Genomic DNA, 26,617 nt, shown 5'->3' on the forward strand with positions numbered 1-26,617 from the left:
AACCAATAGCAACTCATTTTTATATATCCTAAAGTACTGTATGTATGCACACAGTGGCAAAGTCCTTGCCTCATAAAAGTTCCACTTAACGTTAAGCAGAATAACTTTTCCGCAACATTAACTTTCCTACTTGACAAGTGTTTTCTAAAGCAGTATACACATGGAGTTTTATGAACTATCGATGTCTTTGTAAGAGTACAATATAGTATATTTTGACACGAAACAACAAATACAAATTACAAGAATAATTTTTTTACATTCCTACTAAATTCTTAATTTATGAATATGCATGTTGGATGATAAAAAATTAAATTCGGTTGATTGTTTGCTTTATTTTACAATTAGTCTAAGTTAGTTATCTTATTTATGTTATGTTATTTCCATTACTTTTGCAGTATAAACCCCTTTTTGGGTAAAGGCTTCCTGAACTTTCCATTTGGATCTGTACTTTGCTTTCTCCGTCCATTTCCCCTCAGAAACCTGATGATGTTCCATCGCTTTTGTAGCCTTCCCGCGTTTCTTATTCCTAGTGATTCCCTCCAGTGGGAGGTTTCGGTGTTCTATCATATGTCTTACAAATAAAAAAATTATCACTATAGTAGCTTGTTTCCTCGTAACCTGTGATTAACTATCAGTATTAACTAAACATAAATTCATTCGTAAAGAAATTAATTTTTTTATCAACATTTACTCGCACGTGTGCACGAGCTTCAACTTTTAAAAATGATCTTGGAGTTCAGAGTATTTTGTAAGACGCTTTGCTTCTGTCATGTAAATGTGGTCTAAGTAGATTTCCTTGAAAACTTGGAAATGTACAGCATATTAGAATAATAATAACCTTTTAATTTGAATACTTAAATTACCTTTAACAAAATTATTCAAATGGAATTTACATGTTTTAATTATGTCTATAGTAATATTAGAAAAAATATTTATGTTTGAAACGAATAAACTCTTAATTGATTGGCCGATTTCAAAAATTATTTCAGTATTAGAAGGCTACATTATCCCCGATAAGCTAGATTTATTTGCCAATTATTGTCCAACTATAATCTGAGACATAAGCTGAGACAGGCAACTATTAAGACTTATAATGTCTAATTTATACAATAATAGAATTTATTTATGAGCAATAAAATGACTTTCAACGACAACATTTTCGATTTTTGAACTTATAAGTTGCGAAATGTTATAGTTTTTAAACATTTAGAATGTTTAGGTAATTTTGGTTTTTAAATTCTATATTAAAATACTTTGGAATATCGCTTTCTTTTCTTCTTTCTTACTTTGAGGTTTCACATAATATTGTCTTTTATTAACATAGCTTTTACACATTAAGAAAACACTTTTTTATCGGATTAAAGCTATGTATTATTATCAACTAATAATTATTTGACATAATTTTAAATATATAAATTACTTTGAGGTTTTCCCTTTTAAACAAATTGAGGCGTTTCCGGCGAGATAGTTTTGATTATATTTCTTCTATCGAGCATAAGTGGGTTAGGGCAGATGATTATTCGGGACTACATTTGGGTATATTCTATAGACGGGCGTCTATATCAGTGCTGGGACTGATTAAATGGCGGCTGGGGTCGTTAGGACCCCGCGGAAATTTGTTTTGACCCGCCTCTTCCAAGTAAATAGTGTTAGATGGATTCTATTATCGCGGGACTCAAGCCACAACTTATTTGGAGGATTGTCCGGGTTTTTATAACGGGAAATATAAACATTTGTTTGTATAAAGAAATATATACTCGTAGCTGTTGATTATTCGTAATGAACATTGCAGTGAATCATAAATAAACGTGTAATGTATTTTAAAAATTCTTAATCAAACTGAGATTATAATTTCTCGAAAACATAAAATATGCAAAATTATTAGAATTTAAATGCAAGTTCAGTTAGATTTTTGTGGTGGTGGATTGGATCCAGACGTGCTATTAAAATAATTCTTACATAGAAATGCTATGGATTTAGGCCACTCAGTTGTTCCGCTGTGAGTTCTGGGTAAATATAATTCCAATATTTGCGGTGAGGGCTGCTCGGTTTGAATGACAAATGTTAGTCGTTACTCGTACGGTAATGTAATGTTAACATTGAGATCACTTCGTTGTTCACACAATGAATACTTGATTCGCCATGTTCTATGAAAGAATTTAGAATAATGTAGTTATAATATGGTTAATACTTCAACGAATTTAAACACATACAAATTGAAATAGGAAAATTAAACTAGACGTAAATAAATTGAGAGCTTAATAAGAGATGTTTTAACTGAAGTGTCTGGGCCTGGGTATCCGGAAGCTATATCCAGGATGCTCCCTTCCCTCGGTGAAATAATATGCGCTCGTTCGGCTGTCGCGTGTCAGCATAATAAAAAAGGAATCTTATAATCGATAACACAAAAACTATGACTTACCATCAACGGTGGCGTATCACTCCAAACACTGGATCCTTAAATGATGAATTAAAAAAAAGTAAATGCTATTCGGTATGCGGTATATATTCAATATAGTGCGCACGCGACAGCGGTTAAAATTTAACTCCACCTACCATCAAATACCACCTACCACAACTTTGACACCACCTCCTATCTCCGGTTCATGTGTCAAGGTCAAATCGACAATTGTCATCCTTCTTTGATTGACACCGATTTAACGCGAACATGAAGTAACGTATTTCTCTTTCCATTTCCTTACATTAAAAAATAAATATTCTTGGCTAGAACAAATAAAGGTATTAAACGTAGCAGCAGTTTTTAAATTGTCATTTACAACACTAACAAGTTACAAACATTTATCATGTTGTCATGCAGGTGTAACTAATGAAATGATCTAGAAGAAATATTCGAGTGTCACAAAAGGCCCTGTAACGAGTACTCTGGTACTCTGTGTCTTTAAACAGCGATAGTAAAACCAATCGCGCCCTGTTTGCAAGCAATTTCTATGTAGTACCCTCACGATGTAGTTAAAATAATGACAGGCAGAAAAGTCTCTACATTCTAGGCTTACAATCAACGCCGGTATATACAACTTCTTGACCGTGGCCATTTGGGCCGTCAGGCTAGGCACTTGTTAGTCGAGGATTCTCCCTTTAGGTGTTTCGTATCCCTTTATTGTGTCTTGCCCAGCCGCTCTAAAATTCTTACGACTATGTAACTTACATAATTTTTAAAATGAAACACTGCATTGTTGACTTACGTAACAGTTTCTAGGAAGAAATCACTAGAAAATTGTTAACAAAAAACAGTAAGTAAATTTTTAAAACATATAATGAAAAACGTCGAGTTAATTTTCAAATTGTTTGTTAACATTTGTTTTGCACTGTGAGGCGTAGGCTTCACGTTGGAAAACACTGGGTTAGAGGAACTGATCATTATCCTTGCTCCTCATCAGTTTTTGTTGCGCGTTCTATGCTATTGATTTTATTTAGCAGTAAATGAAAAGCATTACTGACGTGTTACCTATAAGAATAAATGGTTTTCGAACTTTTTATAGCTCTCAGGATCTCCAGAGTACATTTGTTAAGATGCCTTTTTAGCTATGAATATATCAAAAACTGCTGAGATACCTGTAATATTTTTTTTAAAGTGAATGATTACACAATTACGTTGAAAACAGCGTATATTTGTCCAGCCACAATATTTACCGGCACACAGATTGTGCGTGATGCCCGGTGGCTTTAATGTATGCGGCCCGCTAATGAATGCCCAGTTCACCGTATTTAACAACGATTAAACGATTTACGTGATAAATAAGAGGGAACATGTGTAATGTGTATGAAAATTTTTCCCCTGCTGACTTGTGCACGATAATTTTGTTGGGATTGCAAATGCAAAATGACTACGGATTTTAATGCTTATTTTTGTATTTAAATTTCATGTAGTACCTACTCAAAAATGTATAGATGGGTATAGTAGAAGCGCTTGCTGTATCTGCTAATGTGCTCCGTACAGCAATGCACTCAAGTTAAACAAGTGAAACTAGTGAATTTAGCCGTTAAATATCATCATCATCAGCCTCTATATTTGGTCTATGTTTGGAGGTATCCTCCATTATCCTGCAGGCCTGTATCCGGTTGGAGCCAACCTTTTTGGCGATGTCGACAGTGCCATCAATCAACTTTGAAGCTAAATATGATTGTGCAAAACCCAAAGTTGGAATGAATTTCTTAAGTACAAGCCAGATCTTTAGCACATATTTAATATTTAGCTCACAGAAATTAAACACTTTAAAAAAATGTATACTTATAACTAACATTTCGAACAAATTGCGATGTTTTTATATGATACCCCAACCGATACCTCCACCATGCAAACAGCCATACAACGCATCCACCGCCCATGGATACCCAAGCGCGTTGTTGGCCTTATACAATCATGTCAATAGTGAAATAAAAATTCCATTAAAATATTGATACTCAAAGACCACATCCTTGGTTACCTTTAGTCCATTCCAACAATAAAACATGGGCTATTTTAGCTTTACTCCAAAATTAATTTCTAACACTGAAATTCTAAATCAATCAAAACGGTTGACATACACTTGAGCTTCAATACCAGCGATTCGATAAATCAAGTCCAATTCATTTAAATATATTTATTGCACATGACAGCCCTATATCACCCGTATCGACAATGCCGGGAACGGCCTAGCCGAATTTATATGGAATTTTTATAACCGCTATCTATCTACGGGGCTTTGCGACCTCGCGTTTATTTTGAAACACATCTACGCGTATTAAATTTCAATCTGCGTAAGCGCTTAAATGTATTTGTTGAACTGTGCAAGTAATAAATAATTTGTGGCTAGAACAAAACAAATTGTAACAAAGAACCTTTCTAAAGAATTCCTTGCTACATTTGTATCGGTTTCTTCGATAACTTTTCTTTACAGCTAAGGCTAAACTTTTCTGTGGTAGTTGCGCACATACTCATCGGTGAACTGGGATTCGGGATACCTCATACGTAAAACTTTTATATCTCAGAGTACATATTATAGGTATTATGACATTGGGTTTCGGTGACATGTAAAGAACTAAATTTAGCAGTTATGTGAGACTGGCTGAAATCGGATTAATAGCCGCATCTGAGTTTCATCATCGGATGTCGAGTTATTTAAATAAAAGTTTGTAAGGAAATTTTTACCGCGCACCATCGCTATGTGGAACCAGCTATCTACTAAAGTATTTTGGAACCAATTAGACTTAGAGTCATACATTAAAATACCTTACCATATCTTAAAACGCCGGCAGCGCACTTGCTAGCAATGTAAGTGTCATCCCAAATCTAATTTCCACCAATAGCTAATAAGTGATTATTTAATTATTATACAGTGGTATCTCGATTACCTCGTTAAGTCGAAAACCTCAGTAAGTCGAAAAAAATTGCCTTTCCCTTCCGCTGAACCCCTAAATACGCGATATCAGAATTATTTCGTCTTGTTGACGAAAAAAATGTTGGTAAAATTACGCCCCCGTAAGTCGAAATTTCAGCAGTTAAATCATATATATCTCGAAGTTAAGTTGAAAACTCGTTAACTTCGAGTTATAGTTCTACTGTAGTACATATTTTATAGCATGATGTCCTTAAAAACCTCAAAAAACAGACTCAAAATTACGTCTTAGATACGAGGAGAGAAAATATACATGAAAATATAAAATCAATAACGTATTAATATCTTGATGAAAAATCTCTAATACAAAAAAGCAATTTATGAAAATAAAGATCCTGCTCGTCCCTTGGGCCCTTCCGTTCGACTTGACGTCGCAAATTGGCCGAACCCTTACATCAGATTTATTGAAGCTAATAAAACGAAACTACGCGCTACAAGGTCACTAACCTAATATACAAAAATCAAACAAAATTATATTTGAAAACAGCACCCAAACTGTCTTTACCTTATTAAAATAATACATACTAATACATTGTTTTCAAATATGGAAATTTTTATTAATTTGTACTCTTAAGTAATTCCGCCATTACAAAAAGAAAACACGTAATTCGAAACCAAATAGGACAGAGTACTAATAGTATTTTTTTAACTAGATTATTCTAAGCATATCCGTTATAGTGCTGACTTTTTGTATTGACTGATCAAATTTGTAGAAATATATAAATACGTGTGTAGTATTTTATAATGTCATACATATTATTAGTAACGAGATGAACCGGTGAACTTCGTATCATCTACATATCTTTGTGTCAAAACTTAATACACTTTTATAACAGACCAAAGAGATCAGACCTTATACTACAGCTTTTCTGAAGGCATCTTTACATATATGACAACCAAGTGACAATTTTTTATTTCTGAACTGACAGTTTTTATTATAAAATTCAATTGCCGTATTTAGTATTTTACATTACTTATTATTTGTGGTTCCCAATGTTTAAACCTTGCCTGAACTTCCACAAATATTTCAATCGTAATTAACCAAATCGGTTTTGCCATCCTCGAGTTTTAGCGTGACATACGAACAGCAATTCATTTATAATAAATACAGATATCTAATAAAAAATGCACTTTTAGAAAAAAAATTTTTTTTGATAGAAAACACAGAATAATCAACTATTGTGTCAATCAAAACTATACAATATACTATTTCCATAGTAAACGTACGCAGCATGTTAAACATTTAATAAGTATATGTATTTGAAATATAAATGAACCGGATATGTTCGTATGACGTCACGGTCTCCCCAGGGTTTCCACGCGGAGGGTAAACGTAGATAATACTGCATTACTGGGACGACGTGATCACAATACACCCGGGAGACATAGACAATTTAAGGAAGAATCACGAGAGCAACTCAATTTTCAGTATAATTTAAAATCATATTGTTCTTCATAAGTGTTTATTACTTATACACATATTTATACACCATTAAAGTATATTTTAATAAAGTTAGTAAGGGTTTTTCATTAAACAAATCCAAACCTTAGTTGAATTATATAGTATAACGTTTCTCCATTATCTAAAAAACTTATATTATTGAAATAATTATTTCACCGTTAATATTGACGTAATGGTATTGAACATCCGTTCTTACGTTTTAACATGATTAAAGCTGGTGATATGGGTCGATACGGTTTTCATCTGTTCATGGCATGCGAGCGTGCATAACCGGCACGCTTCATTGAACAGTCCTTGACAGTCGAAATCCATGTCACCTCGACAGCTTGTGATCCACAACAGAACGCTTTTTAAGCACGCATTACCTGTTTGTGGAACTAACTGCCAGTAAACTATTTCTAAACCAATACGGCTTAACTTAGAAAAGCGCGTACGCATACCCCCGGCGTTGCAGGTTTCTATGGTAAGCACTCTATTTAAAGTGCCTGTCTGCTGCCCATCCTGTCCCATAATGTTGTTATGGGACATAATGGAGCATGAAAACAATGTAATTTCTTTTCTGTATTTCGCCTACATTGTTACAAAATACCCAAAAGGGGCTGTATAGATTGATAAAATATAAATAATTTTATCAATCTATACAGCCCCTTTTGGGCCTTAGACTCCTCGAGTACACTTCGCAATCGGAATACATCCAGTGCTTCCCGCTTCCAATTGCAATTATTGTTTCGAGGTCCTTCACAACTCTATCCCACTAACGCAGCTTCGGTCTACCGGGTTTTCTCTTGCCACCGGGTTGTGAGTTCAGTAAGGACCTTGGGGTTCTGTCGCTCGCAATTTGGTGCACATATCCCAGCCACTTGAGCCTGTTGCACTTTACGAATTGGACGATGTTGGCGTCGTCTAGGATGTTATAAGTTCCTCATTGTAGCGAATACGCCAAACACCGTCGTCGCAAACATGACCAAAGATTCTACGAAAGATATTTATATTTAGAACGTTGAATTACTATTCCGACATTTGACTTTAGGTACACTGTTAATAGGTAGGAGTTTATTCAATTTACTTTTTATTTTATATTTTAAAGTTTAACAGATATTAGAATACCTAAGATTAATTAAACATAAGCAATGTTTACTCCCGCCGGGGAGGGGTTTAATCTCATGTCTTATTCATGCCGCACTGCGTTCGCGTTCTCGTGGTACAGTGTATGTATGTACTCTCAATATTGGACTATTACTTTGACATATATTAGTTTATTAACAAATCAATGGATTGGTAATTAAATTTGTGGGGTATTAAAATATGCCTAATAAATTGCAGACGCACATAGTGCTATTTATTCTATACATACTGAAGTTTACGAGTAACCACGTATCTTAAACAGATTACAAAGAATATTAAGTACCAGTACGAAATGCGCCAATTTCATATGTAAGGACCTAATATAATTGCTGGACATTGCGACTCTGCACAGAAGTGTACGATACACAAAGTGGGTGAAATATCTCATCTTCATTGTAAAGGCCGCCAACGCACTCGCGAGTCCTCTGGTATTGAGAATGTATCACTTAACATCAGATCAGCTTTCTGCCCGTTAGGCCCTGCCGTTATATACATATATACCATGGGCATTCACAAACAGGCTCGCGATCGTGAATGTATTGCATTGCGTTAAAATATTAAATGTCTTGAAATTTGTCTTATGTATATTGTAGTGGTGAAAGAATTTTTGAAATCAAACTGAACAAACATACATTTATAATTATAGTACTTAGCAGTTGCGTGTTTGCGTATAAAATAATTAACATGATTCGTAGGAAGTTAAACATTCACAACAAAGTTGAAGAAGTTTTAGAGGAAGATTTAAATCATAAACTTTGCCATTTCCCCAAGCTATTGTTCGTCGCAACAATAAAACAATAAACAACTCTGTCAGTGGGCAAACGGCTCCGCCCTGGTGGTACATTGACTAATGAGGCTTTGTGACAACATCGCTAAAAACTATTTCTATAAGGAAGCATCAATATTATTTCTTAATATTCACACAATTAAGCGGATGATAACAAATTCAAAATAATTATAGGTTTTGAATTTGTTTAATAAATAACACAGAAATATAAAGTCTACATTACAATATTATTAAAAGAAATACGTATCGAATAGAAAATTTTAAATGCTATTTCCTCAAATTTAATTTTATTCATCCATATACATCTCACTGCTTACTGAAGGTCGATAGTCAATCTTCAAAATCTCTCATTGTTAATTGCCAATCTAAGCAATTGTTCTACTCACATGACCACCGTCCATTCTCGGATGTTTCATAGACAAGAAATTTTGCACATACCAGGCCTTGCTCGCAATTTCACCCATCATTATTGATGCACCTCATATCGCACCAGCGGATTGTTTTTGAAGCATTCATTTTTAAACCCGGCTTAACTCACGTGATTTAGAAAACATATGTAAAGAATTTGCTCAGAGGGTGAAAACAAAACTGTAATCTGTAATCATTCATCATATATATCATATATATTTCTCATTTGAGAAGAACCGATGCTGGAGACTTATACTATATACTTATACTTAAATTGGCGAGTTATAATAGATATAAATAAATCTATTCCTAAACCAGGTTAAAAAGGGACGAAATGAAGGCTGAGCATTGTATACTAGACTATTTATCACGGTTAAATATTACCAGTGAAATTTTATATATAAAATATTTAAATTGAACCTTGTGTAATTACGGCTATCATCAAAAAGCGATTCCGATGGGACGAGACACCAGTATGAATATAAATAACACGAGCGTGCTTCGAGTAGCAAGTAGTCGGATTAGTCAAATACATACAACTGGGCAAAATAAGAAATATTATATTAAAAATGTTTGATTCGAAAAGACGTATGAAATATCGATTAGGTATACAATAATTAGCGAGCTTATAAATTGATTGAGATTTTATCAGTGTTAGCGGAGTGGGTAGGCAGCCTCGGCTGTCTTTAAAAACAAATGAAAATTTTCTATGTGAAACTGCACACATAGAAAATTCCACTAAAGTAACTAGGAAAAAGAAAAAAGAAGGAGTTAATTTGAAGAAAACAAAAGCATAATTTAGCATTAAAACCAATTCCAACTTTAAACATTAACATATTTGCATCATCGCATTTGAATCGCAAAGTTTAAATTAATTAAGAAAGCATTCAACGTTAAAATCTGGTAATTTGTAAGCCGTTTTTCTGGCGCGTCGCCATATCTCAGTGGAATTAGCAACACCTGCAACAGATAAACGGCTTAATTACCTTTGTTTCCTCCTTTCCCTGAGGACACCTTGTATCTTGGAGCATTTTACAAGATTTATATTAGATAGTTGTGTTTGTGTTTCTTAAACAATCTGAATCTGAAATGTAAATTCAGTAAAATTGTATTATTTTGTATAAAAATATATTAACGACTTATCATTCATATGTCAGTGTAGCCATTGGTATGCCTTTGGTCATAACATGTACAATTTAATATAGATTTTTGACAATACAAACACTGTAGAAGACATACCCAGTAAATGTTTAATTGACCGCATTGAAACCCAAACACCTTTGGAAGTTATAGCTATTGACTATGTATGGACACGAGCTGCTAATTTTATTAAAATAAATAACTCAGTGGCAATACAACCTTTTTGGTATGGGCCTGATTGCTGTATCTGTTTCATGATCATTTATCAATCTAATAAGTGATCGTGAGGTAAGATCGTAGACTTTTTGGATCTAAGGTAAGCCGGCTTCCTCACGATGTAAAATGTTAAATGCGCACTCTAACACTGCTCTTTATTATTTTCTTAAGAAAGAAAAGATATTAAAAAAACTTTGATGCTTAATGATCATCAAGCAATGCTATTATTACACGTCGCAATCATTAGGAATAAATGAACTGAAGAATTATGCTTATGAATATTCTACAATTATGTATAAATTAGAAAGACCTCTCATTAAAACAAACCGTCATCCCTAATTTATTAAAAGTAAAACAATGTACAAATTCGCGCTGAAAGAGGGAAAAGTTTCTGCGTGTACAATTCCATATCGGCAGTGGCGTAACAATAGGGTGGCAAGGCTGGAAAATGCCACGGGCCCCCGACTCGAGACCCTGTCCAAGAGGCCGCGAGCTCAAAAAATTGATATTTTTATTTCATTGCAAATGTATGCAGGTTTTTTGTGATTTTTACTGATAGGACCCTATCCAAAGAAATGGCCACGGGCCCCAGGTGGGTTAGTTACGCCACTGTTGAAATATAAACTTTATTAACTTGAGAAATAAAGCTTATCAACTTGAGATATAAACTTTATTAACTTGAGAAATAAAGCTTATTAATTAGAAATATAAACTTTTTTTATGAACAGGGAACGCTACATCCTAGCCTATCGGGCACGCAGTCAGGCACATATGTGGCCGACTAGCTAAGCAGCAGGTGATTGGCGAAGTCCCCCCTTTCTTAAAAAGGGACAAGATTAACTTAAAGGGTTGGAGTCTCCCGCCAGGCCCGGGTGACAATTACTCCGGAAATATTGTCATGATATTTATGGGCAAGTCGGAGCCCGCTGCCCGGCGCTACCCACGTTATCTGTCGTGCTATTAATTTTAGTGACATGTCTGACAATCTTGCCGCCTGTAGGAAAGCGGATGCGGAGCGTCTGCCGGAGTGCCAACGTGCGCCTTCAATAAAAAGAGTTCAATTTTAATGCCATTTTCATGGCACTCTTCCAAGTTCTGGCGAATCTCGGCAACCTGGGGATCGAGAGAGCGTCCACCTGCGATAGCATCCAGTGAAGAGCGACACACACATAGTACACTGTACAGTACGGAGCCAGACTCACCTTTTTATTTTTAGTCTCGGTCCCGTCTTACCACTCAGTCCATGCCACACCTACTCCTGCGGATTTAAACTTTATTAACTTATTATTAACCTGAGATATGAACTTTATTAACTTGAAATATACACTTTTTTAACTTGAGGTTTAAACTTTATTAACGCGAGATATAAATTTTATCAACTTGAGTAATAAACTTTTAACTTGAGACATAAACTTCCTAACTTGAGATATAATCTTTATTTACTTGAGCAATAAACTTTATTATCTTGAGATATAAACCATATTAACTTGAGATATAAACTTAACTAACTTGAGCTATAAACTTTATCAACCTGAGCAATAAACTTTTAACTTGAGATATAAACCTTATTCACTTGAGGCATATACTTTATTAACTTGAGAAATAAAGCTTAGAGATATAAATTTTATTAACTTGAGATACAGTGGCGTAACAATAGGGTGACAGGGCTGGCAAAATGTCACGGGTCCCCGACCCAAGAGAGCCCCTGGCCAAGAGGCCGCGAGCTCAAAAAATTGTTATTTTTATTTCATTGTGAATGTATGCAGGTTTCCTCACGTTTCCTTCACCGAAAAACTAGCGAATAAATGATGAATGCGTTGAGATATTATGTTCTATGGATGAATGCAATACGCATAGGGCTAGCGTGGGGACTACAAACTATTCCCTCTCGTCTAAGAGAGGAGTTATTATTGTGGCATTAGTGGGACACTTCCAACGTATACGGTATACAGTGAGTTCGCTGAAAATCTCGAAGTTTATTAAAATAAACTGAGTACAACGTCACGATTTTTACTGATAGGGCTGCATCAAAAGAAATTGCTACGGGCCCCAGATGGTATAGTTACGCCACTACATATCGGGGACAATTAGCGCCACCTGGCGAGATAAGGTTTAATCCTGGAGCAAGTCGGGGCAAGGGGGACAGCGCTTCGTTAGCGCGCTTAGTGCTTTACCGCTAAAACTGCAAAATAGGCAAACACTACATTTATTGTAGAAGTGCCTCGCAGTTGTCTTGTATGTCTTATAAAGCAAAAAATATAAAAAAAACATGGATTGTTGAAGAGACTCTAAAATAATATAAAACGAAAGACCTGTTCCACGTATTGTATGGCATTATCATGTAACTTGTCTTGAATTTAATATAGTGTCAGTAAGTCTGCAAATATTAATATTTATTTAGATTTTTCTCGAAAAATTGCAGATAAATTAATAATAAAGTGAGGAACTGAGCATTAGGCGCATTAGGTGCATGCATATCTACGATATTTATCTATGATCCTCTCGGCGTTTCTACCCAATAATTAGCAAGAAAGCTCGAACAGTACACTAGATAAGCCTTGAATTTCCACAAACTACGTAATCGCCTGACTGGGAATATATTTCATTAACATAAAGTCCAATTTTGCATAACACAACACGGTTTTAGTATCTAGTACATAACCTTTGCTCTTGTCCACAGAAAGTGTTTGTTTATAAACACAATATATTCACCGTGAATATTATTGTTGCAAGGTGTTAAAGTATATTGTATATAACTTCTTATGAACAGCTGAAAGAATGTGGCTTTCATAAGAATAAAACTGTAGCTGACTTCTATGTAAAAACTAGGTTGGCTGGTTATAAACATTAAGGTTGATCAAGATTGTGTTGCGTTAATGCGCGGACTTGTGAGAATCTGTCAAACTTACGATACGGTGCTTATTACAGTGCTAATTAAATCGATTTGTTTAAGTTAAAACGTGTACCTTTAGTCGCAAAAGATCGCAGTGAGTAACATCCATTGCAGAACATCTATACATTTCGCGTTGGTCCGACTTTTCGTGATTGTCCATTGAATCATATGGGTAGAGAGTTTTAATTTGTTGATTTTACAAAAAAATAATAATATAGGCAATCTCAATTTAAAACAAAAAGATTATTTTGTAATTTTTGTGTGACTCTTGACAAATAACACTTGACAAGTAGCACTTGACATTTTATTTGGGAGAGACTTAATTGGCTGTGAGCGGATACTAGGCTTTTCGACAAACAGATACAAGAAATTTCAACCAAGAATTCGTAAAGACCTTAGTATTGGTCCGCAAAGGCATTCGTACCTCGTGACAGCAACAAATCTCGAAAGTGTGTTTGAAGTTATTACTTGAGGAGACACACTTTTATTCCTCACGCAGCGAGGCTAAATTCCATCTGGACTGGCAAAAAATGAGCCTAATCGACTATGACTCATTGGCTGAGAATAGTTCCAGGTGGGCATGCGTAATGTGCCATAGAACGGATAGGAGCGGTGGCAACACTTATGAGACCCCGCTCCGCGAAGATTGGGCAATCTTCTTTGTCTAACAAATATAGAAATTCAATGTATTCCGTAACACCTAGGCGAAAAGCTACCACTTACATATCTCATCATACAATGTAACAAGTATAATATTTTATACAATCAAAAATTTTATCTGAATTATAATTAAACAGATTCAAAACACATATTTAAAAAAAACTGGTAAAAGTAACACAGATAATGACTACCTAGAAGACAAAAAACGTGGCAATAGTTCTAGTTATAGTGTTAAAATTTATTTTGTAATCTTTGAAGTGTTGCACATGTGTAATGGTGAACGTGGTATATCACAGAAAAGATATTTTATTTTCTTTATTTATGTAACATTAATGACGTTGTGGTTTATGACATTTTCCTTTGAATAATGGTAAAACTTGCTGAGTTTCTCGCCCGTTCTGAGAAGAACAAGCCCTCCTGGTAGTTTTTCGAACGGATGGCGTAAACTTGGGTAAATAGTGTACAGATATCGTCTACCATAATGAGATGCTGGTGTCTATAAAATAACTTTGGTAACTAACAAAAACACTTGGTAACACACTGTCTGATGTCATATTATTACAAAAATTAAATGTTATTCCAGACAACTTCAACAAAGTCATAATGGTAATCTCGACATTGCTGCATATCGACAAAATAATATCGCTCACATTCATGCGATACCACTAGCAAGCTAATTCCAACTGTTTCTTAACCAAGTATATATGTTTAAAAGTGCGATACAACCTGTTTAGACAAAGCGGATCTTACTATTTATTCTTTATTTCAACATATATAAGCTTCCCTTCAATAAAGCACACGTCAAAGTAGGTAAAGTAGGTATGTATCTTCACGCACCATTACCCGTCGATACAGCTCTATCTTTATATCGTATACAGCTTTATACCCCGTAACCCCGCTATGGGCTCGTTTTATACACATGACCGGTTATGTATTAGCTATTTCGTTCTTTCATAAAAGGAAATTCAAAGGGTTCTTACGCATCTACGAACGCATAACAGCGCTACTAATTATTTAAAATTCTGCTATGTTTGCCTATAACTTTTTTATATTATTATACTATGTGGTTACTAACTAGCACAGTATGTGTTTTTGTGCAGGCTAAGCATATTATTACGAGTAATAATAATTCTACCTAAGTAAATTTCATAAATGTACCGGAAAAAAATTGTTAGGTCTGGCAGTTTAAATTTTCGAACACACAGACTATGGGAGTAAATAGAAAAAAAAATACTGCCTTATAGATCTAGGCTTCAGATTTTACATTAGCTAGTAGGTGATCAGCTTTCTGTGTAATTAACTGCGTACATAGACAGATAGGTAGTCCTATCGCACACATCATCCACTAGCCCAACACTGCTCTTGAAATATATAAAGGACACACACTGTTATTAGGGGTAAATTATTCCTAGATAATAAAACAATAGAACGCAACAAATGAGTACAATATAAGAATAAAAATGTATAAAACGTTCTTAGTATATAACCTCGCAAACAGCGTGTATACTGTACATCGTAAACTTACCCAAAATGCAATATGACTCGGGGTTGGGGTCTTTATCTCCCAAGTTTAATATAAATCCTCGTGAAAAGCTGACCAAAAAACGAATAGCGTCAAAATTCTTGCCAGAAAGTATGATTTCCCCACCGAGTACGTGACTCTCTCAAGATAATCTTAGAAAAATATTTTTTAAACACCTCTTATTATTTTCTCAAACAATTCTTTAACCGGAATAACGTAACGTAACGTGTATTTTATCGATATTGTAGATTTATTTTTGATATCTATGAAAATGTCCTAAATTATTTGAAGACAATTGAAAAAATTATCTAAAAATAGAAAATTTAGTTTATATAATGTACCTCAATATGGCCAGAGGTGTCTTACGAATAACGGAACAAAATTATTGATAATATATATTTCTTTAGTAATATTAAAAGTAGGACGTAGTATAAACATTTTGTACTATTTTTTTTTAATTTTATACTTGGATGTACAGGGCGGTTTTTTGCAAAACGCTATTGTGTACTTAAAATAGCACATAAGTATCGCCTGAACGTCTAAACCATTTCTTGCGGGACATTCGCGAGAAAATTCAATTTGGATCAGCCTCCCTCTTAACTCAGATAGTGACGTCCCAGCTGAACTGGATATTATCAAGGATAATATTAAAACCCTTTATTGGTTTGACCTGGTTCATGAGGTTCATTCAAAATTGACTTATGTTAAAAACAATCTCATTAAATAATTTGTATTTTCGTTACAACGCAATTCCTATACATGTAATCGGTAACCACGTTTAAAACAGACTATACTCGTATAGTACCCATAATTAAGAATACATACTATTCACAATATTATATCAATTACTGAGGTATATGGTATTTCGTCATATTGTGTTCATATTAGCTTCACACAAAAGCAAGTTACATTATTAAACATCACCAAGACATCACTAATCCAAGGGACTCGTCAAACCCCGCTCACAAAATTGGATCGTCTTTTGCATAAAATGAAAATCGGATCGGAACTAACAAAATAACGCCGAAAGGTCCGGTTAAGCGCTTAGTCACAAGCAGAAGCGGGAGCGTAATGTAAGCGTATGAAAATTAAAGTAAGCGACAATTGATTTACGAGTATCATTAAAGGGATTAAACAGTTTATTTATTTCATATAAGCATAGTGCCTAAATTAATGGTCGCCCTTCTCTATAATTTATAAACAAAACACTTAGTAAAAAGAATGGTGTTTAGTTGCTTGCCAGTTTTTATCAGACGTTCTATGCTCTTCATTTGGAAACTGGTAGTAAGTGTTATTTTTTTCATATATACACATGACATTCAGTAAAGGACATGGTAGCCTAACAGGCACGCGATTAAGTAGATCTGTGGCTGAGAGGTTAGGCAGCAGTGTCGAATCTCACCGTTGCTAAAAAATGACTTAGAACCATTTATGTTGTCATTTTGATTACTCACGTATAATTTGCTAATAATTATAAGTAAAACATTCTTTAACTACGATACTGCTGTATATTATGGTCATACAGTCTTACCTTACTCGCATCGCTTGTTGGCGTAACCACATCATAAACTTCCTCGTCCGAGCAAACTCTAACGATATTCGTAAATACTTTCCAAGTTTTGGAACCTTGGGGGACCTTTGAGTTATCGAGTTTGGTGAATCAGTTTTAAATATTCTTTGGACCTGTTTATAATTTCGTGTTTATTAAGTTTGGGAACAAATGGTGTGGCAGTTTTCGTGAATATTGTAAACGTTATATGAATTAATATTGTTTATGAATCTTTTTATTGTCAAAAAATTATAATTGTAACTTCTGAATAATCTAAACGCTTGCTGCCATAAATAGTCCTTGGTTTCTATTCTCTAAATAATATATTATTTTACAAAAATCACTGTAACAATATGCAAATAAACAAGCCACACAATTTTTATTTAAATTAGTAAACAAAAACTCGTCGAGTATTTCAAAACAAACTAAATTTTTCTTTCATTATAAATTCGGAGTAAAAAATAGTCTTAGCTGTGTACAAAAGCATATGAAAACTCGTGGCATTCTGCCAATTTACGGAAAATAAAACCTGTCAAACATGCTTCCGAAGTTAGCGCGTCACTCTGCTAACTTGAAAGACTAACGAAGACTAGGACTAGTTTATCGACACAAAAGACTGATTGCTTTCAATTAAATTATGTCTACATTTAACAAAAATATAATCAGATTAGATTAATATATTATTAGAATTATAGACGTAAGCTTTTATTCAGAGACTTTTAATACAATATAAGAGAAAAATATTTACAGCACGATTATCAAAAGAAACCATTATGTTAAAACTCATACGGCTCAAAAGCCACGTTCACAAAGTAAGGAGTTTTCGGAGTTTCGGAGTAATATTAGTATGAATTTATTACTATAATATATTAATAATAGTCTGACATTTATTAAACTAAACTCAAACTCATGTTCAGTTTCAATGTATTTTTTGACAGAGTTATGAACAAAATTAAAAACTATGAAGAGATTTGTTCTGTACATGCATTATTTGTACACATATTTCGTACTTGCGAGTATTGCAAGATGCTATTGTTTTAAAGTCGAGGTATCTTAGTCACACGCACGATCTTGTTCATTGATAAATAAATCTTCAAATATTGTACAATGAAGTCCCCCGGACTATCTGTCTATATGTATCGTGATAAACTAAAAAACTACTGGTTTGTGAAATAAAGAGAAATTTCTGAACAAGGTTTACGTGTAAAATAATTATGCTTTTATTTAAATTAACTATAATATAGGGACTATTGTTGCAAATAATCTTTCCACGTGTATGTCATGTGTCTGAAGCTGCGATATATGATAATTTATCGTATTTACGCTGTTTATTTAAACAAGTAATTGATTAGCCCCTAATACTATTTCTATACCGTTGAATCTAACCAATCGATTAACGTCGACACAAGTTTAGCATAGACGACGTCGGTAAGCTGCTTTAAGTTAATAATTGTTAAGTAGTAGACACACGATCGACGTCCCCGCTAATGAGATTACAAACTCAACTACTAGAATTTACACGCACCTTGTTGGCTTGGACTAATGAAAACAGAAAGGTTTCGTAGTTGGGCCAAAAATTAAGCTTTCCTAACTAGACTTATTTGTACCTAGTACCTCCAATTAATTCTAACTTCTTTCTTATGTTTTTATTAATTTAATTCTTCTTTAGTTTTTCTACAACTAAATACAAGTGAATTACGAAATAAAAACCTCGGCGATCTGTCCAAGTAAATTTAAATTTTGACTAAAATTGGCGCGTTAAACAAAACAAAGATTATTTTCTATCTACGCGCCAAGTTCGTTGAATAATACAGACAGTGTGGCGTTATAAATGGCGGAAAAGATTAATGCATTATCTACTGAGTCCACTGGTCAAACGCATTACGGAAACCTGATCAGCGTTCATCCGTCATTTATATACGTGCGGCTTGTCTTACTGCATTATCTCAAAATCTATTAAATATTCTTTTACTGCCCACGGCTTAGATAGTAATTGTTTTTAATTTAATTTGTAGTGTTTTATGGAAGAAAGTACACTTTTAACCTACCACTATGTAAAAAAACTTAAACTGCCTAGTCGGCATCTGAAACTGTAAAAAATAAAAATATTTTTTTAAAGTGTAATATTAGTTGATAACCGAAGTCAGTGGGAACGAATGAAAAACCTCCAGGTCTTATAAACAACGTTATAAAGAAAAAGTTATATTTATAGCTTGATATTCTTAGGTCCACGGATCATTGGCGATGGGAATGAGTCGAAAATATTATTTCAATTGCTTTCGCGCGATTACTCGCGCTTTTGATGTTACACGCCCAACGGGCTATGAAAACGAAAAGTATCTAATATTATAGGAAAAAAAATAAGTTCAACGCAATTCATTCCTTTTTATATTTGGCTTTATATTTCGCGAATATTTATTATTTATAGAAATACGGGAATGGAATAATGATTGTACTCGACTATCTTTGAATGATTTTAATTTGATCGGAGTTTAAACATACATTTAGATATTGTGTCTTTTTCATTGAAGATTGTGTCTATGTTTAAAAGCCCAAACTGATACATCGATTTCCTGCCTCCACACTACTGTATCTTCCGCTTATCTCTTGGGATTAGGGATGTTGAGACCCATAATTGTCTTAATTTGGTCAGATCAACGGGTTGGCGATCGACCCTAAGTACTCCTGTCACCACTCCTCTCTAACAAAAAAATTGATATTAGATATATAAATTAATAATATTATTAATATTCTATATTCTATATTATATATATAGAATCGTAATAATTGTGATAATTATTAATAATTAGATGTCAAATAATTTACTACGACTAAAACGACGTTTTTCTTACAAATGGTTGAGGTGGATATCCTATACATATGCAGCGGTTTAACCGCCTGTCATCAATTTTTTTAGTAACAAAAAATGATACCCAGAATTCTTGAGTCTTATAAATAAATTTGCCTATATGTTATGAGGGGACATACTTTTTGTTTCTTTACCCACCAGAAACTATTTAATCGGGAGATCTGAATTTGCCATATAACAATACTTATGACAGTATAAGAGAAGTGACGGTTTTATAAATGATTCTTTGGCAACTATGTATCTTTTGATAAAAATAACATTGCATTTGAATCTAAATCAGTAATGTTGTGGAAACGGAAGTAATTATCATAGTATAACGGAGTTGCTGATGGTAGTGATTGTGTTTCGCCACAAATTGTTTAAATTAAAATCGCAACAACACAGTTTTATATGTCTGTAATTTGTGGACTATTCATGACCACTTTTGCGTGATGACCGCTGCAGAACAACTAATTGTTTTTATTTGCTTGACTCACGCCGGGTTCCCTGGTTTATGAAGATTTTATTTCTTATTTTCGGGTAGGATATTTCACATTTAATTTTTATTCCTTTATATTTTATTTAAATAATTAAATCGTCTCCACGTTTTAACGTATTTAATAAGGTAAAAATCACGACTTTTTATTCCACTTACCAATCTATAAGAAATGAACCTTTGGTAACGAACTTTTTACACCAGATTTCATACTTATTCGAAATATGAAGTCGGTTAAAACTAATTTAAGTTTTAAAAAACAAATTATCCTCCTTATCGCTATTATGTTTATTTTAAATAATAAACAGATATATGATGAAATTAACAAATTATGCATAAAACGCAATTATGCTGTAAATATAATTTAGATAATCATTAACCGTACGGCAAATTGCCTCGCTTGAACATAACAAAAATATTGTCTATGGCACGTTCCCGCTAACCTCGGCTATAGATAATACCAGCTGTCAAAATATAGTCACACACTCCACGGTTGAGGGTTTCATTTGCATGATCGATGTTTGCGTATCTCAATTTTGCGTATAATTTAGAATTAATTTGATCATTTAAGTTAGTATAAGAGATGATGGTTTTGTTCTTGTGCTACTGACAAGTCATTGACATTGATATTATAAATTAGAAAAGTAACATTTTGCTTGAATAACATTGTCTTCTAAATTTACTAGTATACAAAGAAAAGAATGGTATAATTTCCAAAATTATTTTCATTTCTGAAAATAAGATTAGTAATACGATTGAGAATTAACAAAAAATTCTGCAACAGGTACCCGTCTGCTCTGAGATGCCAATATTCATCTCAAACCACAATATAGTGTTTTTTATGTATTAGGAGGCAAACGGGCAGGAGGCTCACATTATGTTAAGTGATAATATGGACATTGCCAGAATGCTCGTTAAATTATTTTTTTTATATGATTATGAATCGGTAGCATCGTTCGCTATGAATATAAATTATCAAAAGATGTACGAGCTTATGCATTCCAGACTTTGTGATGGACTCAGGACTAACTTTTAAATGCTGACGTCTAAGTTTCTCTAAAACTTTAGCCTTTTAGATAAACTACTCGACACTTAATTTTACCCTCATATCGAGGTCCCATTTTCATAATGGTTGACCAGTAACGGGATTGAGACCCGGGAACTGAGTCCCACCATAACAAAGCCTTTAGTAGAATAAGTAACAGGATTAACTCAAATCAAGATTCGCAACTATATCTCATTGTCCGAACAATCAGAAGCAATTCAATTCAATTCAAATTTACGATTATATAGGCAATTGGCAGGTATTCACAGAGTTGCGCCATTGTCAGTTAGCGGAAAAGTATTTTAATAACTATTAAACAATCCTTTAAGGAAAAAAAGGATGACTTTATCCATAAACAGTTTTTAAATGGGCTATGAAACTATCTTTTTTCTATGGGTAGCTCATGTCTGAAGGTCGTGGTCAGCAAGGAACAATCTGTTTCCACCCTCTTCTGTCCAGCGCCTATCGTATAACAGTGTATAGTTTTAAAGACGATGATTCACTTTATCGGTGGCCATTTGGCTCGTGATTTTGCCAACCTGTTAACAACCACGATTAGTTTCTCCAAGTTCTCATCACCTCTGCACATTGTATGGCCAATATAGGATATAATTCGTTTTCGGCCTAAAGTTTAGAAACTGACATCAAACTGGAAATAAATCTGACAAAACAATTATTATTATTTTCTAAACATATATGTAATTAGTTTAGTTATCTAGTTTATAAACTATTGTAAGCACAAATTTGTGAAAGAAAGTTTTTGTTACGTCAACTATTGCAAAGTGTTATGAAGGACAGGAGGACTGGTAAATTTGTAAAACGAATGACGAAAAGATTGTGTGCAACGTTTGACTGTGATTGGTCAGCAGTTTCTCGTCTAATATCCGTTAACACACGACATAATGCGTCATAATATTCGTTTGACCAATCACATTCAAACGCAACTATTTGCGTCTTTCATTTTACTACCCTGTAGTATATAATAAGTTCATGACTAAGAGCATATTATATCAAATTGCAGAATTTAGATTTGCTCTGCCGTGGCAAACTAAAAATTCTGTTACTTTTAGTAAAAGATTGAAATGGAAATGGACAGGACACATCATGAGAAATAATAAAGATAAATGGACGAAGAAAGTGACAGAATTGCTTCCTCGCTATAACAAAAGAAGACGAGGAAGACAAATAAAAAGATGGGAAGATGATGAAGAAGAGTAGCTGGTCCTACGTGGATGCGTAAAGCTAGGATCAGAGAAGAGTGGACGCCCTTAGAGTAGGCCTATGTCCAAGGTCAAGCTGTATAACAAAAATTAACCGGCTTGCCGATTAATTATTTTTATTATTATTTTTTTAGTATTTCACGTTTTTATGTACTAGTATAAAAATTACAGCAATAAAGGCTGTTATTAATATAACATTCTTTTAACCTTATAATAATTGACAAGTTAATTACAATATTATTATCTCAATATTTATCTGAAATCTGTGATATGCCTTCGTAAAATACATACAAGGCACAAATTCTTCCCGTATACCCAATCGATACGTCCAGTGTCCCTCAATACACAATTTATTTCCAACCATCGTCCACACTCCGCACCTCCTGTGTGCACTTCAAATATTTATTTGACGCGAATCGACCTCACTCACCCTCTGTGGCTACGGAACGAGCATTTTTCAGTTAGCATTAACCAAAGTATAGAATATTGATATAACAATATGACATCAAAAATAAATTCATCCATATATTGATTTTGACACTGTGTTTAAAAAGGACATTGATGTTGTATGAGAACAGAACAGGGAGACGAAAGGAGATTTGACGTTTAATTAGAACGAAATACCGGATAGAAAAGGACGAATTCCCTATGCAGATATAATGTTAATACACATAATAAACGTTCACGTAAAGTAGTGTATTTAATAAGCTATCAAACATATCTAACCAGAATGCATTTTTTAACTATATATAAACATATATTACCTGTTTCTGTAACCAGCGATTTTATCACAATTAGCACAATTTACGCACAAATTATAATAAATAATTAATTTCTAAATAAAATCTTGAATGACCTGAAATGTCATTTGTTTTTCCGTCTACTCCTCTTCCAAGTAGTTTAGGAGTACTTGTTTTCACATCTTATATTTTCTTGTACACATGTTACTTAGTAGGTAGGTTAGTAATACAATACTTATAATATGACAGTTCTGAAACTAATGACAATGTTTGTTCATGTAGCAGAGAATAAATATTATATTTTTCGCTAGTTCAATAGCCTAAGGTGAAGGGTAAAGCAAACTCCTCATAATCGACGCTTGGAGCTTTTCCATAATAAAACTGTCTATACCTAGATTATTGTTGACTTTTGTTATATTTGCAAAGGATAACGGATAAAAAATTACCCTGCTTTTACCGCTTATTAGACCGTGAATGATATAATAATACAGTGGCTCCACAACTCCAAATGGGTCTTGGCTATAGTTTGCATAAGTTTCTTCGGTCATTATTATTTCATAGACGGTGATCAGCGTTCTGTCTGACACATGTTATTGAATATTTTGATATTTGCTTTTACCGTGCAAGATATATAAAGAAAACATACCATGAATGCATAGCCGTGAATCTAACGCGTCGTCGTTGAGGGACGCGGGTCGCATGCTTAAACCACTAGACCAACACTGCTTGATAAATATTAAGTTATATTAAACAGAGAAACTTTTTTAGTTTCCAGAAAAATCTATGTACTTTATAGTTAGTCTATCATGGAACGTTTTTGGACATATGATAAAATAATACAAAATTGTATTCATATAAATAAGTTTGCATTAGTGCCTACTAAAACCTAGCCTTTAATATTTTTTAAAATAAGTGTATTAACACTAAATTACTGCACTAATAACTTATAACTCAAACTTGGTTGGTCCGCAGTAACAAATTTGCTTATAAACAGATGATACAAAGTAAATCAAATTTCCTAAACGTTTAGCCAACATAATAACATAAAAGTATGCAAATCCTGCCATAATGCATGCAGACAGATGTCCCTTGATTGTTATTTATGGTCAATTGTAACAACAATTATTGCGATCCGCCCGGGTGACTTATGAAAAAATTTGCTTTTTTTAAATAAAACAAGAATGTTTTTTATGGGAGAGGTGACAATGAAAGGCAAAACGATGATGGGATTCGTTTAATTATAATTGGTGAATTGGAATGATGAAACGATTCGTACGATCGTCTGTCATTGGACTAAATTGAAATCTATTCGAATTAAAAAAGAAACAAAAACACGAAAGAGTTTTATATGGGTAACATTATTTAACAACACTAAACACATTGCACTCGACGGATGTTGACAAGATTTTGACAACAACTACAAAGAATAGAGTATGCTCAAATTTGTTAGTAATATAAGTTGATATATTTGTTTTGTCAACGTAAAAATAGTACAACTCCACTCCTATATTTATAAAAAATACAGCTATGAACTAAAGAACGATACGGAAAGCTAGTAATGTAAATCACGCAGTCAAGTTGCAACATCCGCTCAAACAATCCGATCTTATCCCATAATCCGATAGTGTATTGCTAAAGTCACACCCAGCTACAACTTAATCAATTTCCCTGAATAGAGATATATTCGTCATGTTTGTCTGTCAAGGACAACTAAGCTTAAGTTTATCTTGTCATTATCTGTACAAGTCTACCTCTTTGGTATCTTAAATCGAAATCTGGACTTGTAGGGTTGAAGCAACTTTCAACTACAATTGATAATGCTAGGTGTAGTTATTTTTTCTTATAAATCGCTTTGAAATCAAGCAATAAGTGAACTATTATATATGAATAGGATATTCAAGACTGCAAAAGAGCAAATAATATAGAAGTTTATAAATGGTCGCAGGAGATCAGTGTATACAATTACGTAAGTAATGTAAATATGAGCACTCAAGCATTTCTTTATTTAAACGTTTAAAGATCGTTCTCAGTGGTAATTGGACAATAACCCAGTAATGTGACCTATGAAAAAATGTGTGCGTGTACTAGTGTACACACGTAAGAAGTGAAATTTCTTTATGACCTTATTTTTCGAAAAATGATCTACTATATGCAACTTTACAGAAATTGGTTAAATAAAGTTAAATTAGATAAAGTTTAACAAAAGGCTTTTATTATCATACACATGAATACATTTTTTTTACTTTATTACTACTAGATTATTACAGAATTTAATTAATTCTAATAGATTTATTACTATCATTGTTATTGTTATTATATATTTTTGTTATTAATGGCTTCGAATCTCTTCGAATCAACCTAACGCCGATAAAGACATTTCACTTTAATTATTCATTTCATTTCGTGTCTGAAAATAGTTCTTTAAAATTAAATGTACCAACCCTAAAGCTTAAAGATTTCTAGATAATGTTTTTATTATTTGTTGTAGTGCTATGGCATCCATGCGGTGGGCATACGCTAACCTTGACAAACTGAGCTTTGTATTTTTAAATCTCTAATATTTATTTGTTTTTTTGGTAAACCGCCTCTAATGAATAATTTGATGACCAGATATAATTATTATAACTAAAAAGAAATAGTGTAAAAAAAGTCAAAGAATTCAATTACAAGAATATTTGTCGTAGCAATTAGTAGTTTTACACTCTTGTTTACAATGTTCCTTTAGCTGCGATTGGAAAGCAAAAGTTACTTCGTTACACCGTCCAACTTTTAAGGTTTTCTATAAACGAATTATTATACAGGTTTTCCCTTAGTATTTTTTTTAATAGTTATATATACGTAATGTGTAATAATTATAATAAAGTCATACGTAAAAATCTTGATCAAACATACGAGGTTTTAGACCAAAAAACCTCAACAAAGACCCCTCAAGGTGGCAAACTCGCAAGGCCTATGACTTGACTAACTAAATAATTCAACAATTGTTAATGAAATAATTTTAACACTGATCGAATTATCGTTAGGATAGGATCAGACAAAACTGTTTACCCTTTTATAACGAATAAGTTTTAATTAACATAAACACGTGGCTCAAATTATTTATTTAAAGA

Source organism: Pieris brassicae, chromosome 7 (assembly GCF_905147105.1).
Source record: "Pieris brassicae chromosome 7, ilPieBrab1.1, whole genome shotgun sequence".
Taxonomy (NCBI): domain Eukaryota; kingdom Metazoa; phylum Arthropoda; class Insecta; order Lepidoptera; family Pieridae; genus Pieris; species Pieris brassicae.